General features: G+C 38.3%; 1 long non-coding RNA gene across 1 annotated transcript; it reads right to left on the reverse strand.

The window, feature by feature from the left end:
• Positions 1 to 5,502: 5,502 nt before the first annotated feature.
• On the reverse strand, positions 5,503 to 16,484 carry LOC129486433 (uncharacterized). Its single transcript, XR_008658974.1, has 3 exons — positions 15,932 to 16,484; positions 7,119 to 7,226; positions 5,503 to 5,758 (listed from the first exon to the last, which is right to left on the reverse strand). It is a non-coding gene; the product is annotated as an uncharacterized lncRNA (long non-coding RNA).
• Positions 16,485 to 18,445: the final 1,961 nt, after the last annotated feature.

An 18,445-nucleotide genomic window follows, 5' to 3' on the forward strand; every position in this document is an offset into this window, starting at 1 on the left:
AAGCGAGAAGGGAAGTTTAGAGAAAAAAGAATAAAAAGAAATGAACAAAGCCTCCAAGAAATTTGGGACTATGTGAAAAGACCAAATCTACGTCTGATTGGTGTACCTGAAAATGACGGGGAGAATGGAACCAAGTTGGAAAACACTCTGCAAGATATTATCCAGGAGAACTTCCCCAATCTAGCAAGGCAGGCCAACATTCAGATTCAGGAAATACAGAGAACGCCACAAAGATACTCCTCGAGAAGAGCAAGTCCAAGACACATAATTGTCAGATTCACTGGAGTTGAAATGAAGGAAAAAATGTTAAGGGCAGCCAGAGAGAAAGATCGGGTTACCCACAAAGGGAAGCCCATCAGACTAACAGCTGATCTCTTGGCAGAAACTCTACAAGCCAGAAGGGAGTGGGGACTGATATTCAACATTCTTAAAGAAAACAATTTTTAACCCAGAATTTCATATCCAGCCAAACTAAGCTTCATAAATGAAGAAGAAATAAAATACTTTACAGACAAGCAAATGCTGAGTGATTTGTCACCACCAGGCCTGCCCTAAAAGAGCTCCTGAAGGAAGCACTAAACATGGAAAGGAACAACCAGTACCAGCCACTGCAAAAACATGCCAAATTGTAAAGACCATTGAGGCTAGGAAGAAACCGCATCAACGAACAAGCAAAATAACCAACTAACATCATAATGACAGGATCAGATTCACACATAACAATAACAATATTAACTTTAAATGTAAATGGGCTAAATGCTCCAATTAAAAAGACACAGACTGGCAAACTGGATAAGGAGTCAAGACCCATCACTGTGCTGTATTCAGGAAACCCATCTCACGTGCAGAGACACACATAGACTCAAAATAAAGGGATGGAGGAAGATCTATCAAGCAAATGGAAAATAAAAAAAGGCAGGGGTTGCAATCCTAGTCTCTGATAAAATAGACTTTAAACCAACAATCAAAAGAGACAAAGAAGGCCATTACATCAATTCAACAAGAAGAGCTAACTATCCTAAATATATATGCACCCAACACAGGAGGACCCAGATTCATAAAGCAAGTCCTGAGTGACCTACAAAGGGACTTAAACTCCCACACAATAATAATGGGAGATTTTAACACCCCACTGTCAACATTAGACAGATCAACGAGAGAGAAAGTTAACAAGGATATCCAGGAATTGAACTCAGCTCTGCACAAAGTGGACCTACTAGACATCTACAGAACTCTCCACCCCAAATCAGCAGAATATATATTTTTTTCAGCACCACACCACACCTATTCCAAAATTGACCACATAGGTGGAAGTAAAGCTCTCCTGAGCAAATGTAAAAGAACAGAAATTATAACAAACTGTCTCTCAGATCACAGGGCAATCAAACTAGAACTCAGGATTAAGAAACTCACTCAAAACCACTCAACTACATGGAAACTGAACAACCTGCTCCTGAATGACTACTGGGTACATAATGAAATGAGGGCAGAAATAAAGATGTTCTTTGAAACCAACGAGAACAAAGACACAACATACCAGAATCTCTGGGACACATTCAAAGCAGTATGTAGAGGGCAATTTATAGCACTAAATGCCCACAAGAGAAAGCAGGAAAGATCTAAAATTCACAGCCTAACATCACAATTAAAAGAACTAGAAAAGCAAGAGCAAACACATTGAAAAGCTAACAGAAGGCTAGAAATAACTAAAATCAGAGCAGAACTGAAGGAAATAGAGACACAAAAAACCCTTCAAAAAATTAATGAATCCAGGAGCTGGTTTTTTGAAAAGATCAACAAAATTGATAGACCACTAGCAAGACTAATAAAGAAGAAAAGAGAGAGGAATCAAATAGATGCAACAAAAAATGAAAAAGGGCTTATCACCACCGATCCCACAGAAATACAAACTACCCTCAGAGAATACTACAAACACCTCTATGCAAATAAACTAGAAAATCTAGAAGAAATGGATAAATTCCTTGACAAATATACCCTCCCAAGACTAAACCAGGAAGAAGTTGAATCTCTGAATAGACCAATAACAGGCTCTGAAATTGTGGCAATAATCAATAGCTTACCAACCAAAAAGAGTCCAGGACCTGATGGATGCACAGCCGAATTCTACCAGAGGTACGAGGAGGAACTGGTACCATTCCTTCTTTAACTATTCCAATCAATAGAAAAAGAGGGAATCCTCCCTAACACATTTTATGAGGCCAGCGTCGTCCTGATACCAAAGCCTGGCAGAGACATAACCAAAAAAGAGAATTTCAGACCAATATCCTTGATGAACATTGATGCAAAAATCCTCAATAAAATACTGGCAAACTGAATCCAGCAGCACATCAAAAACCTTATACACCATGATCAAGTGGGCTTCATCCCTGAGATACAAGGCTGGTTCAACATACATAAATCAATAAATGTAATCCAGCATATAAACAGAACCAAAGACAAAAACCACATGATTATCTCAATAGATGCAGAAAAGGCCTTTGACAAAATTCAACAACCCTTCCTGCTAAAAACTCTCAATAAATTAGGTATTGATGGGACGTATCTCAAAATAATAAGAGCTATCTATGACAAACCCACAGCCAATATCATACTGAATGGGCAAAAACTGGAAGCATTCCCTTTGAAAACTGGCACAAGAGAGGGATGCCATTTCTCACCACTCCTATTCAACATAGTGTTGGAAGTTCTGGCCAGGGCAATTAGGCAGGAGAAGGAAATAAAGGGTATTCAATTAGGAAAAGAGGAAGTCAAATTGTCCCTGTTTGCAGATGACATGATTATATATCTAGAAAACTCCATTGTCTCAGCCCAAAATCTCCTTAAGCTGATTAGCAACTTCAGCAAAGTCTCAGGATACAAAATCAATGGGCAAAAATCACAAGCATTCTTGTACACCAATCACAGACAGAGAGCCAAATCATGAGTGAACTCCCATTTACAATTGCTTCAAAGAGAATAAAATACCTAGGAATCCAACTTACAAGGGATGTGAAGGACCTCTTCATGGAGAACTACAAACCACTGCTCAATGAAATAAAAGAGGTTACAAACAAATGGAAGAACATTCCATGCTCATGGGTTGGAAGAATCAATATCGTGAAAATGGCCATACTGCCCAAGGTAATTTATAGATTCAATGCCATCCCCATCAAGCTACCAATGACTTTCTTCACAGGATTGGAAAAAACTACTTTCAAGTTCATATGGAACCAAAAAAGAGCCCACATCACCACATCAATCCTGAGCTAAAAGAACAAAGCTGGAGGCATCATGCTACCTGACTTCAAACTATAATACAAGGCTACAGTAACCAAAACAGCATGGTACTGGTACCAAAACAGAGATATAGATCAATGGAACAGAACAGAGCCCTCAGAAATAATGCCGCATATCTACAACTATCTGATCTTTGACAGACCTGACAAAAACCAGCAATGGGGAAAGGATTCCCTATTTAATAAATGGTGCTGGGAAAACTGGCTAGCAATATGTAGAAAGCTGCAACTGGATCCCTTCCTTACACCTTATACAAAAATTAATTCAAGATGGATTAAAGACTTATATGTTAGAACTAAAACCGTAAACACCCTAGAAGAAAGCTTAGGCAATACCATTCAGGACATAGGACATTCAGGGCAAGGATTTCATGTCTAAAACACCAAAAGCAATGGCAACAAAAGCCAAAATTGACAAATGGGATCTAATTAAACTAAAGAGCTTCTGCACAGCAAAAGAAACCACCATCAGAGTGAACAGGCAACCTACAGAATAGGAGAACATTTTTGCAAACTTCTCATCTGACAAAGGGCTAATATCTAGAATCTACAGAGAACTCAAACAAATTTACAAGAGAAAAACAAACAACCCCATCAACAAGTGAGCGAAGGATATGAACAGACACTTCTCAAAAGAAGACATTTATGCAGCCAAAAGACATGAAAAAATGCTCATCATCACTGGCCATCAGGGAAACGCAAATCAAAACCACAATGAGATACCATCTCACACCAGTTAGAATGGCCATCATTAAAAAGTCAGGAAACAACAGGTGCTGGAGAGGATGTGGAGAAATAGGAACACTTTTACACTGTTGGTGGGACTGTAAACTAGTTCAACCATTGTGGAAGTCAGTGTGGTGATTCCTCGGGGATCTAGAACTAGAAATACCATTTGACCCAGCCATCCCATTACTGGGTATATACCCAAAGGATTATAAATCATGCTGCTATAAAGACACATGCACACGTATGTTTATTGTGGCACTATTCACAATAGCAAAGACTTGGAACCAACCCAAATGTCCAACAACGATAGACTGGATTAAGAAAATGTGGCACATATACACCATGGAATACTATGCAGCCATAAAAAATAATGAGTTCATGTCCTTTGTAGGGACATGGATGAAACTGGCAACCATCATTCTCAGTAAACTATTGCAAGGACCAAAAACCAAACACCGCATGTTCTCACTCATGGGTGGGAATTGAACAATGAGAACACATGGACACAGGAAGGGGAACATCACACTTCGGGGACTGTTGTGGGTTGGGGGGAGGGGGAGGGACAGCATTAGGAGATATACCTAATGCTAAATGACGAGTTAATGGGTGCAGCAAACCAACACGGCACATGGATACATACATAACAATCCTGCACATTGTGCACATGTACCCTAAAACCTAAAGTATACTAATAAAAAAAAAAGAAAGAAAACTTTGAACACTGGAGCCAGTGTCCCAGGCTCAATTTACATACATGCTAGTCAGTTTATTTTGTTCCAGAGCCATAAACTCTACCACTATCCTGCAAATATACACTGGCAATGTGCCGTTTTATGAGCATATTCTATCACTCAGAAGAGTGGTGTGATGGTTACTACTGAGTGTCAACTTGATTGGATTTAGGTATACAAAGTATTAATCCTGGATGTGCCTCTGTGAGTGTTGCCAAAATCGATTAACATTTGCAGCAGTGGGCCAGGGAACGCACATCCACCCTTAATCTGGTGGGCACAATCTAATCAGATTCCAGTAAATATCAAGCAGGCAGAAAAACCTGAAAAGGAGAGATGGGCCCAGCCTCCCAGCCTACATCTTTCTCCTGTGCTGGATGCTTCCTGCCCTCCAACTTCGGACTCTCAGTTCTTCAGTTTGGTGATTTGGACTGGCTTTCCTTGCTCCTCAGCTTGCAGACAGCCTATTGTGGGACCTTGTGATTGTGTAAGTTAATACTTAATAAACTCCTCTATGTGTGTGAAAAAAAAAAATACCACTCAGACTATGATAGAAACATTTCTTCATTAGGCCAGTCTTTTATTAACAGGCTCCCTGGTAGCCTGAAGTACTTAAAGTACTATACTTCTTTAAATGCCAGAGATGAAGGGCAGTTTCTTGGAACTGCCCTTGTGAGGCCACCCAAATCCTTCTGTATGCCAAATCCAGTGGTCACCTGTTCATCTTCTTGTTTTGATTACCCTTTCATTCTGCATCCCTCTTCTCCTCTTTCCAGGAAACTATACTTCCCCAGATCTCTTCCACCATAAAGTTTCCTCTTACTCTCCTTGGCAGGCTCCTCTTGTTCAGCCAACACTTTTACCATGGTTCTCTCCTCACCCGTTTTCTCTTCTAATTCTACATACCTTTTTAGACAATGGTTGCCAAAGCTGCTTGCACAGTAAAATCACTTGAGAATCTTACAATAATTCCAAAGCCCAGGACACACTGCAGCCCGGTCTCTGGGGATGGGGATGCAGAAGAGAAGCTTATTCAACTGATGGCATCTAACCAGTTAAAAGCATCTGGTGACAATTTGTATTATACATCCATCTCAGCTGTGTAAACTCCCTATGATCTCCTTTTTCTTCCAAAATAAGTGAATTTCCTATTTTTTATTTGCTCTATTATATTTGTTTTATAGTCTTCTAAAGAATGATTATGCATATAAATTTTCTCAAGATTTGTCAAATAAGGAAGTATTTCCACTGGGAAAAATAACATATATAAGAAGAAGTCAGGTTACTACAAAGAAGTAGAAAGATTTTTTTTTTTTAAATCGCTTCCACTTTATTGTCCTAACATCTTTCTCTTTTGGATAACTGCACATAAGGTCCTCTGTGTGCAGATACATTTGACTGTTGTTTTGTTTATTGTTTAATTTGTTTTGGTTTGTTTCTACTATCAAGGAACTTAAATCAAATTATAAATAGATAACTCCAGAAAGAAAGATAAGTAGCATACAGAATGTGGAAGTGGTGAGAAGACAGGAGTCAGTCAAGAAAGCTCCTAGCTCCTTGGTGGAAAAGTATGTTGATTAAAATTCAAATAAAGTAGAAGAAAAAGACTTCTGGTTTTAAAGTAACACAAAAGCACAGATTTTGCACCCTCCTGTCTTAGAATTAGCTCAAAGCAGTAAGTATACAGAACAGGATCTCCAACTTCAATAAAACTGGAGACATTTGTTACTTCAAACTATAATATATAAAGCAAGTAAAGAAGTAGAAACTGAGTTAGCAGTGTGCAAAAAAAAAAAAGAAAAAAGGAAATGGAGTCTTGCAGAGAGGAAGGCTGTTATAAAACGAATAATTAAACTCATGAAATTTGTTTAATCTTGGGAATTGGAAGCACATATACCGTGGAAGGTGGAATGAAGCAAGGGCTGGAAACAAGGCAATTGGTTGAAATTCTGTTTGAGGGTTGATTTTCTTCCCACCCCAGTCTGCACAGTCAGCAAGGAGAACCAAATGATACATGGACAGAGGGAGGAAAAAAATCAATAAAAATTTAAACAATATTTGATCCAAAGGTATTATAGCAGAAGAAAGAGAATACAGAACCTTAGAAAGAAAATTTCCAAAGAAATAATTAAAGAAAATTACCAACACTGAAAGTATGACTGACTCACGAAATTTTAGAACACTGGGGATAAAGAAAACTCTGAGTGTTTATAGAGAGAATAATAAATAAATACCACAAAATGAGCATCGGAAATAAGAAAGACATTCAACTTCTTAGTAGAATATTGGATGCTAGTAGATGATTGAATCACATCATTAAACTCTTAGTGAAAATAATTTTCAAACTAAAATTGCTACTCACCTGTGAATGAAGCTGAGATATCAGACCAGCAATGTGTAAAACACTGAAACTCTCATGCTCCTGTTCCTTTTCTCAGGCAGCTACCAGGGCATATGCTCTCTCACTGACCTGATCAAATAAAAACAAGGTAAAATGAGAACAGCCTGGTGTTCAGGAGCTGGAGAATAAACACAGAGTGGAAAGCAAGGGGGCCCGCAGGGCACTGGAATGACAGACTCTAGCATCACTGTGCGGTGGCGCAGAGCACTGACACTCAGGCTTTCTGCGGAGAAGGAACCATTTTTGTTTTGTTTTATTTTCCATCCCACCAGAGGCAGATATTTTTGTAAGACAATAAAAATAAATTTTAAGAAAATGATCTTGATTTAGGATAATGAGACAATATCAATTGCTATGAAAATTTCTAAAACTTAATTTCTGTACTGATTTTATTATGGTTAGGGGCAAACAGTCCTCTCACTGGAACTGGCATAAACATATTACTGAAAATATGAAAGTCAGTGCCAGGAAACCCACAGGTAAAGCGTTGCCACTGGGGATAGGATGGAGAGTAAGAAAGGGCAGGCAGGGGTGAGGCAGGGGCCACATGTATTTTTCATATATGACATTTGTCCCATTAACTGTCAACTATGAAACATGTATTCTGCCAAAATTAAAATGAAAAAATAAAAAGACTACAAATAGAAGGGAAATACGCTGGGGTAGTGGGAAATAGGTCAAGCTGCTTGAATGGCAAGGCAAGCTGCAGACACTGATGAAAGTCAGAGGGAGCTACAACTTGGAGTAAGGCCTATGGGTAGTGGGTTGTGTGTGACTAGGGTTGAAAATCCAGGAAGATAAGAGAAAAAATTTAATCACTAATTTTTTTCAACAAAGATTTAGGGAATGTCTACTACAGGCTAGGCACTAGGCAACAGAATGGGGGAAAATATTCTTGCTCTTTGGGATTTGTCTCTTTTGGAGATACTTCCATTTATGTCCATTGCTTTTTTGCTCATTTTTCCATCAGGTTGCAATTTCATCAGGTTGTAATTCTGGAGATTACAACCCAGTTGTGAGAGTCTGACTATAAACAGGTAAGTAAGTAAACGATGTCTATGTTAAATGCTACTAAAGGAAGATGGGGTAGAACCATGATTCTGTATGCAAGTGATGCATAGCTTTGCACCCACAACCAGAGAGTTTTACCTCTCTTTCTATGAAGCCTAAGAAGGAAAGAGGCTCTGGGAAGGTATAGGAAACATGTTTTTATGAAATGGGCATGCTCGGTTTAGTACTTCAGCTGCAGGACCTCAGCTGCAACTGATATCATAAATTGAAGTCAAGGGAGTCTTTAAAGTTCAGCCTCTTATAATCCAGCAGGACAGAGTTCCTGCGTCACACACACAAAATCAATATTTTCAGTGTAAAATCGGATGAGAATGTCATCACTGACAGTAGATGAGAAAGGAACTGAAGATGCCCCTAGATGGCAGGCTTGTCCAGGAAACCAAGGAAAAAAAGGGTAGCCATGACATCTGGAGGGAACTTTAGGAGCCAGATCACTGCTTTATCCCCCTTTCTCTTCCAGCAGTTTTGGAAAGGAAGAGATAGAGATTGTGCAGAAGAGAGAGGTAGAGATTATTTTATTTTTTGATCACTCAATTTGTGACATCCACTGTCGGGCACTCTGCATAGATTTTCTCATTTAATCTCGCAGCCCTTTAGACTGGTATTATTTCCATCAGTTCAGAAGTAAGTAAACTAACAATAAAATGGTAAGTGACTAGGTGAGGAAAAATATCCAACATCTGAAAACAAGAACCCAAACCCAGGTCTGTATGTATCTGGCATGGGAATGGAGGAGGTGAGACTTCCTTGATCAGGAAACAGGCAGAGGCTCTGGGCTGAGGAGAAAGGTGAAGAACTTGAAGGGAGAAAGGTCATGAATCTCTGAAAGGTGCTCTGAGATCTGAACTCACTCATTATTTTTTCTCCATAAAGTCTTGTAACATGAGTTCTAGCAGGTTATATGACAGTGTTCGTGGAATGAAGACAGTAGAAGGGCAGGAATATTCATTTGCTGGGGCTGCCATAGCAAAGTGCCACAGACTAAGTGGCTTAAACTAGAGATTTATTTTGTCATAGTTCTGGAGGTTAAACATCCAAGATGAAAGCATTGGCAAGGTTGGTTCTTTCTGAGGGCTTTCTCCTTGGCTTCTAGATGTCCATTTTCTCCCTGTGTCTTCACATGGTCTTCCCTCTGAAGGTCTATGTCTGTTTCTTGATCTCCCCTCCTTATAAGGGCACTAATCACATTGGATTAGGCCCCAACCTAATTACCTTATTAGAAGTTAATTATCTCTTTAACGACCTTATCTCCAAATACAGTCACATTCTGATATGCTGTGGTTTAGGACTTCAACATATAAATTTTGAGGGAGCACAATTCAGCCCATAATAAAGAAGCTTTCAAGGTGTCAGCTTGAAAAATCACCAGATCTATCCATTTGGAAAGGAGACTTTATTCCTTATAAAGGCTGCCCATTCCACAGGCTGGGAAGTGCAGCCTCCAGCAGAGACTTTTATCTGGCACTTTAAAGGAGGAAGGAATTATTATTTTTTAAATAATCATTATCCTAACAGGTGTGGGCCATTTGTCTTTTTTGAAAATACTTCTATTTATGTTCATTGCTTTATTGCTCATTTTCTCATCAGATTATTTCTTTTTCTTCTTCTTTTATTCTATTGAATTGAGAGTTCCTTATATGTTTTGGATATTACCCCCTTATTAAATATGTGGTTTGTAAATATTTTCTCTCATTTCTTAAGTTGCACTTTCAGAAGGATTTTAGTTGCCTGTAGTCCCATTTGGCTATTTTTTTTTTTATTTTGATGCCTGTGCTTTTGATGTCATATCCAAGAAATTATTGCCAAGATCAATTTCATAAGATTTTCTTCACTTTTTTTTCTATGAGTTTTATAGTTTCAGGTTTTGAATTTAAGCCTAGATTCCATTTTCGTTGATTATGGTGTATGGTGTAAGATAAGGGTTCAATTTCCCAACACGATTTGTTTAGCAGACGGTCCTTTCTTCTTTCCTTACTGTGTTTTCTTGGTGTTCTCCCTTTTTTAATGCAAAAGATACAATTCTGTATGTATTTGAAAATAATGAACTTGGGAAAGCCAAATTAATAGCAAAATAGATCAGTTGCCTAAATACACAAAAACAGGTATCATTTTCTATACATCAATAATAACCAATTTAAGAAGTCAACAGCAAAAAAAATCCCATTTCAGTTCAGTTCAGAAGTAAGTAACAACAAACATTTATAAAGTTTTTAGAAGAAAACTAACAAGTGTTCAAATTGTATCTGGAAGAAACCATATTATTTAACTGAAAGAAAGAAAGGGAGACTTGAGTAAATGGAAAGCACTCCATATTTCTGCAAAGGGAGATTCAATATTGTAAAAGTACTCAAATGAATTCATACTTTTGTTCATTCTCAATTAAAATCAAAGTAAGAGATTTCACAAAATTTGATATCTATATTCTAAACTTTAAGTGTAGAAAATATTCTTGGTATTTTTCTTAAATGTCACTTGATAGTATATATATGGATTTATTTCTGGGCTTTCTATTCTGTTCCATTTGTCTGTATGTCTGTCTTTTTGCCAGTCTCATACTGTTTTAATCACTGTAGCTTTGTAATATATTTTAAAATGAAGACGTGTGATGTTCCAGCTTTGTTCTTCCATCTTGAGATTGTTTTGGCTCTTTGGAGTCTTTTGTCATTCCATATGAATTTTAGGAATTTTTTTCTATTTCTGTGAAAAATGTCAATGGCATTTTGATCGGGATTGGGTTGAATCTGTACATTGCTTTGGGTAGTGTAAAAATTTTTAACAATATTAATTCTTCCAGTCTATATGTATGGGATGTCTTTTCATTTACTTGAGTTTTCTTTTGTCAATGTTTTAGTTTTCTGTGTAGACGTCTTTCACTTCCTTAGTTTATTCCTAAATCTTTTATTCTTTTTGACATCTGCTAACAGAGATAATTGTAGTTTTTCCTTTCTGATTTGGATGTCTTTATTTATTTATTTTTTGCCTGGATGTTCTAACATTTCTAGTACTATGTTAATTTGAAGTGTCAAGAATGACTTGGTTTCAGACCTTAGAACTAAAGCTTTCAATTTTTCACCAGGGATGAAGCTGACTTGATCATGGTGGATAAGCCTTTTAATGTGCTGCTGGATTCAATTTGCCAGGATTTTATTGAGGATTTTCACATTGATGTTCATTAGGGATATTGGCCTGAAATTTTCTTTTTTTGTTGTGTCTCTGCCAGGTTTTCATATCAGGATGATGCTGGCCTTATAAAATGAGTTAGGGAGGAGTCCCTCTTTTTCTATTGCTGGAAGAGTTTTAGAAGGAATGGTACCAGCCCCTCTTTGTACCTGTGGTAGAACTCGGCTGTGAGTCCATCTGGTCCTGGACTTTTTTTGGTTGGTAGGCTATTAATTACTGCCTCAATTTTAGAACTTGTTGTTGGTCTATTTAGGGATTCAATTTCTTCCTGGCTTAGTCTTGCAAGGATGTCCGTGTCCAGGAATTTATCCATTTCTTCTAGATTTTCTAGTTTATTTGCATAGAGGTGTTGTAGGTGTTTATAGTATTCTCTGATGGTAGTTTGTATTTCTGGGGGATCAGTGGTGATCTCTCCTTTATCATTTTTTATTCTGTCTATTTGATTCTTCCCTTTTTTCTTCTTTATTATTCTGGCTATTAGTCTATCGATTTTGTTAATCTTTTCAAAATATCAGCTCCTGGATTCATCCTGGACTTGATGCTGTCATCATGATATTAGCTGGTTATTTTGCAGACTTCTTTATGTGGTTGCTTTATACTGACTGGTCTCTGTACTTCAGTGTGTTTTTGTAGTGGCTAATGATCTTCCCTTTTCATATTTAGTGCTTCCTTCAGGAGCTCTTGAAAGGCAGGTCTGGTGGTATTTGCTTGTCTGAAAATAATCTTATTTCTCCTTCACTGATGAAACTTAGCTTTGCCAGATATAAAATTCTGAGTGGAATTTCTTTCTTTTTTTTTTTAAAGAATGTTGAATATTGGCTCCTGATCTCCTCTGGCTTGTATAGGGTTTCTGCTGAGAGGTCCACTGTTAGTCTGATGGGCTACCTTTGTAGGTAACCTGACCTTTCTCTCTAGCTGCCTTTAACATTTTTTAAGTTATTATTTTGACCTTAGAGAATCTGAAGATTATGTGTCTTCGGGATGATCTTCTTGTGAAGTATCTTTCTTGAGTTCTCTGCATTTCCTGAATTTGAATGTTGGCCTCTCTAACTAAGGTGGGGAAGTTCTCCTGGATGAGAGCCTGAAATATGTTCTCCAAATTAGACCCATTCTCCCCATCTCTTTCAGGGACACCAGTGAGTCATAGATTTGGTCTCTCTACATAATCTCATAATTGTTTTGTTTGTTGTTTTTTATTCTTTTTTCTCTATTCTTGTCTGTCTCATTTCAGAAAGCCATTCTTCAAGCTCTGAGATTCTTTCCTCTGCTTGTTCTATTCCGCTATTCACACTTGTGATTGCATTATGAAATTCTTGTAGTGTGTTTTTTAGCTCTACCAAGTTAATTTTGTTCTTTTCCATACAGGCTATGTCATCTCTCAGCTCCTGCATTGTTTTCTCATGATTCTTAGCTTCCTTAGATTGGGTTTCAATGTACTCCTGTAGTTAAATCATCTTCATTCCTATGTATATTCTGAATTGTCTTTCTGTCATTCCAGCCATCTCAGCTTGGTTCAGAACCCTTCCTGGAGAGGTGATGTGGTTGCTTGGGGGCACTCTTTTTTTTTTTTTAAAGTTTTCAGGGTTCTTGTGCTAGTTCCTCCTTATCTTTGTGGGCTTATGTTACTTTAATCTTTGAGGTTGCTGACCTTTCAATGGGTTTATTTTTCTTGTATCCTATTTGGTGATCTCAAGGGTTTAATTGTGGTATTAGGTGGATTCAGCCAACTGATTTCATTTCTGGGAGATTTTAGGGGACCAATGCTCAGCTCCCCACTCCTGAACTGCGTGTTCTAACTCTGGGGCTTGTACTGGACCCCAACTTTCTTCTCTGGTTCCTCAAGTTTAGAAATCCACTCTGCTGTAGGGGGTGGGGTGCTCCCAGATTATTGGTCACTAAACTCTGATGGATGGTCTCAGCCAAAGCGTTTCATAGTGCAGTGACAGTGGGATCCATCCTTGTTCTGTTCAGGTCAGACCAGCCCCATTTGATGGGTAAGACTGCTCTGCAGAGTCCAGGACTTACAGCTCACCTAGGGCTAAAGTCTCCTATGGGAGCAAGTCAAAACTAGGGGGATGGCCATTCCTGGCTCTGGTCTGCTACAGGTGCTCCTGCACCAAACCCTCTGGGCTCCACATTATTTGGCTTGCTGCCCCTACCACTTCTCTAAGCAGCTCTGTCAACTCAAGTGTCTGTGGTAGTTGAGGGGTCTACCTGTTGGGATTCCAGAGGCCAATGGTGTGAGAATGGGCTGCTCCTTTCCAGTTCTGCTTATCTGTCCTGGAGCCACTGGGGGCCAGGAATGAGTCCAGGTGCACAGTGGCCCCATGTGGGGTTCCCAGGTTCCTCCCCTTCAGGCCAGCTTCTGTATCTTCCCTCTATATACATTCTGTGCCTTTACTCTGAAGATCTGTTAGGGAGTGCACCAGTCAACTTGGTCCCTCGGTAGCATCTGTTTCACCTGTGTCTAGCTGGCCATCTTCAAACTTTCACCGAGTCTTATTTTCTGAGGATTCCTACATCTATGTTAATCAGGCATATTGGCCTGTAGTTTTCTTTTCTTGCATTGTATCTGTCTGGCTTTGGCATTAGGGTGATGATAGACTCATAAAATGAATTTGGAAGTGTTCCATCCTCTTCAGTTTTTTGGTAGAGTTTGAGGATTAACATTAATTCTTATTTAAGTATTTAGTAGAATATACCAGAGGTGCCATCTCATCCTGAGCTTTTCTTGTTGGGAGGGTTTTTATTACTGATCAGTCTTCTTACTAGTTATAGATCTGTTCAGATTTTCTATTTCTTCATAATTCAGTTTTGGTATAGTGTATGTTTCTAGGGATTAATACTTTCTTGTAGATTATCTAATGTGTTGATGTGACTGTTTGAAAGCTGAAACTCTCTTTCATGTAGTTATGTGTAATACTGTGGTTATTCAGTCGACCTCAGTAGGGTGGGGGTGCATCCGAAAATGTGCATGTGTATGTGGGGGGATTTATTAGTTGTCCTGATCACGAGAGGATTTTACTGGCATTTGATAAGTAGAGGCCATGTATTAAAAGTGAAGATGAGGCCAGGTTCAGTGGCTCACACCTGTAATCCCAGCACTTTGGGAGGCCAAAGCAGGTGGATCACGAGGTCAAGAGATCCAGACCATCCTGGCCAACATGGTGAAACCCTGTCTCTACTAAAAATACAAAAATTATCTGGGCATGTTGGCACACACCTCCAGTCCCAGCTACTCGGGAGGCTGAGACAGGAGAATCACTTGAACCCGAAGGCGGAGGTTGCAGTGAGCTGAGATTTCACCACTGCACTCCAGTCTGGTGACAGAGTGGGACTGTCTCAAAAAAAAAAAAAAAAAGTGAAGATGAGTTCCTTTCCCAAAATACCCAAGCATAACCTTTAATACTTACATGCCATAATCCTCAAACACCGAACACTCCAAGGTTGTAGATAAGCCAGAATTTAATGAGAGTAATGAGTATAGACAACAAGATACAACATAAAGAGCACAGGCAGATCCCTGATTTTGTCACTAACCAGGTGTGTGTATCTTAGACCAAATATCTCACATTAATCTCCATTTAATAGAATATAATGTGGATAGAAATACACAGCTAATAGAATCAAGCTGAAGAGTTAATAAGAGGGTGAATGTAAGTAAAACATAGGGTAAGCAATTGAAATTGTACATGCTATTCTCACTTTTTTTTTCTGACATAATTAGCCTTGAGTCATTTCTCCATAAACCTCTGCTCTTGTCCACTTCTCTAAGAACAGGGAAATGGCTCTCTTAAAAATCATATAGTATGTGCTTGAGCACAAAATGTATTTAGTCTGCTTGTTTCTTTCCACTCTGCTGGAAAACTAACAGTCACTTATTACTAATAAAAGTAGAAAGCTTTTGGATCAGGTTCACAAGTAGTGTAGCAAAAAATGAAAATCATAGTTATGATTTAGATAGGAAAATAAGTTCTCCAGCAGGAAGAGAGCTACATACTTGAGTTCCCAGAATGTAACATCATCAGATAAATGAGGCTTATAATGTTATTTCTGATTACCAAAAATAATATCAAATTATATCTTGTATTCAATATTTAACAGAAGCAAACAAGAATGTTGTGAGAAAATGTTAATGTTATCAATAATTTTTAGTGAATTTTTACTAGCAAAAGCTTTAAGCACTAGCTACCCTAGAGATTCCCCTGTGTTAATTACCTCATCTCTTGGCAGGAATACATTAAGGCAGCATTGTCTATATAGGCATACCTTGAATACACTGCAGGTTTAGATGCAGACTATTGCAATAAAAGAAATATTTCAATAAAGTAAGTACCAGAAAGTTTTTGGATTTTCAGTACGTTTATAGTTGTTTACTCTCTATTGTAGTCTATTAAGTGTGCAATAGCATGTCTTTAAAAGAGTGTACATGTCTTAATTGAAAACACTTTATTGTTAAAAAATGGTAATGATTATGTGAGACTTCAGCAAGTCGTAATCTTTTTGCTGATGGAGGGTCTTACCTTTATGTGGATGGCGGCTGACTGATCAGACTAGTGGTTGCAAAAAGTTAGGGTGGCAGTGGCAAATTCTTAAAATAAGACAACAATACAGTTTGCCACATGAATGAATTCTTCCTTTCGTGAGAGATTTCTCTGTAGCATGCAGTGCTTTTTGATAGCATTTTACTCAAAAACCTTCAAAATTAGAGTCAATTTTCTCAAACCCTGCTGTTGCTTTATCTACTAAGTTTATCTAATATTTGAAAGGCTTTGTTATCATTTCCACAATATTCACAACATCTTCACCAGGAATAAATTTCTTCTCAAAAAAAAAAACACTTCACATTTTTTACTCATCCACAAGAAGCAACTCCTCATCCATTAAATTTTTATCATGAAATTGCAGCAATTCAGTCACATCTTCAGAGTCCACTTTTAATTCCAGTTGTTCTGGTATGTCTACCACATATGCAGTTGCTTCCTCCACTGAAGTCTTCAATTTCTCAGTTATCCATGAGGGTTGGAATAAACTTTCTTCAAACTCCTGTTAATGTTGATATTTTCACCTCCTCCCATGAATCACAGATATTTTAAATAATATCTAAAGTGGTGAATCCTTTCTCAAAGATTTTCAATTTACTTTTCTGAGATCTATCAGAGGAATCATTACTATGCTGAACAGCCTTAAAAACATATTTCTTAAATAATGACTTGAAAGCCAAAATTACTTTTTAATCCATGGGCTGCTGGATTTTGTTAGCAGGCATGAAGAGAACATTAATCTCTTTGCACACCTCCATTGGTGATTTTGGGCGACTAGATGTACTCACGATGAGCATTAATATTTTCAAAAAAATCTCTTTTCTGAGCAGTAGGTCTCAACAGTGGGCTTAAAATATTTGCTAAGCCAGTTGGGTGGGGTGGCCTACACCTGTAATCCCAGCACTTCGGGAGGCCAAGGCGGGCAGATCATGAGGTCAGGAGATCGAGACATCCGGGCTTACACAGTGAAATCCCGTCTCCACTAAAAATACAAAAAAATTAGCTGGGTTTGGTGGTGGGGGCCTGTAGTCCTAGCTATTCAGGAGGCTGAGGCAGGAGAATGGTGTGAACCTGGGAGGTGGAGCTTGCAGTGAGCCAAGATCACACCACTGCACTCCAGCCTGGGCAACAGAGCAAAAGCCCATCTCAAAAAAAAAAAAAAAATTTGCTAAGCCATGCTATAAAGAGATGTGCTATAATCCGGGCCTTGTTCCATCTATAGAGCACAGGCAAAGTAGATGTAGCACAATTCTTAAGGGTTCTAGGATTTTCAAAATAACAAATAAGCATTGGTTTTAACATAAAGCCACCAGCTGCATTAGGCCCTAACAAGAGCGTCAGCTTGTCTTTTGAAAGTTTGAAGCCAGGCATTGACTTCTCAGCTATGAAAGTCGTCTTTCAATAAAAAGCTGTTTTCCAGGCAACCTACAGAATGGGAGAAAATTTTTGCAAACTATGCATCTGACAAAGATCTAACATTCAGCATCTATAAGGAACTTAAATGAATTTACAAGTTAAAAAACAAACAGCCCCATTAAAAAGTGGGCAAAGGACATAAACAGACACTTCAAAAGAATGCATACATGTGGCCAACAAGCATATGAAGAAAAGCTCAATATCACTGATGATTAGAGAAATGCAAGTCAAAACCACAATGAGATACCATCTCACACTAGTCAGAGTGGCCATTAATAAAAAGTCAAAAAATAACAGATACTGGCAAGGTTGTGGAGAAAAAGGAACACCTATACACTGTTAGTGAGAATGTAAACTAGTTCATTCATTGTGGAAAGCAGTGTGGTGATTCCTCAAAGAGCTAGAAACAGAACTGTCATTTGACCCAGCAATCCCATTACTGGGTATATACCAAAAGGACTGTAAATTGTTCTACCAGAAAGACACATGCACACAAATGTTCATCACAGGATTATTTGCAATAGCAAAGACTTGGAATCAACCTAAATGTCCATCAATGACAGATTGGACAAATAAAATGTGGCACATATATGCCATGTAATACTATGCAGCCATTAAAAAAAAGAGATCATACCATTTGTAGGATCATGGATGGAGTTGTGGCCATGATTAAACTATTACAAGAACAGAAAAACAAACACCACATGTTCTCACTTATAAGTGGGAGCTGAATGATGAGAACTCATGGACACAAAGAAGGAAACAATAGACACTGAGGCCTACTTGAGGATGGAGGGTAGGGGAAGCAGAAGATCAGAGAAAATAACTATTGAGTATTAGGCTTAGTACCTGGGTGATGAAATAATTTATACAACAACCCCCCGTGACGTGAGTTTACCTGTGTAACAAATCTGCATATGTATCCCTGAACCTAAAATAAAAGTTTTAAAAAGCTGTTTTGTCTGCATTGAAGACTTGTTGTTTACTGTAGCCACTGTCAATAGTCATCTTAGTTAAATATTCTGGATAGCTTGCTACAGTTTCTACATCAGCACTTGCTGCCCTACCTAGGCCTTT

The sequence above is a fragment of the Symphalangus syndactylus genome, chromosome 7 (assembly GCF_028878055.3).
Source record: "Symphalangus syndactylus isolate Jambi chromosome 7, NHGRI_mSymSyn1-v2.1_pri, whole genome shotgun sequence".
Taxonomy (NCBI): Eukaryota; Metazoa; Chordata; class Mammalia; order Primates; family Hylobatidae; genus Symphalangus; species Symphalangus syndactylus.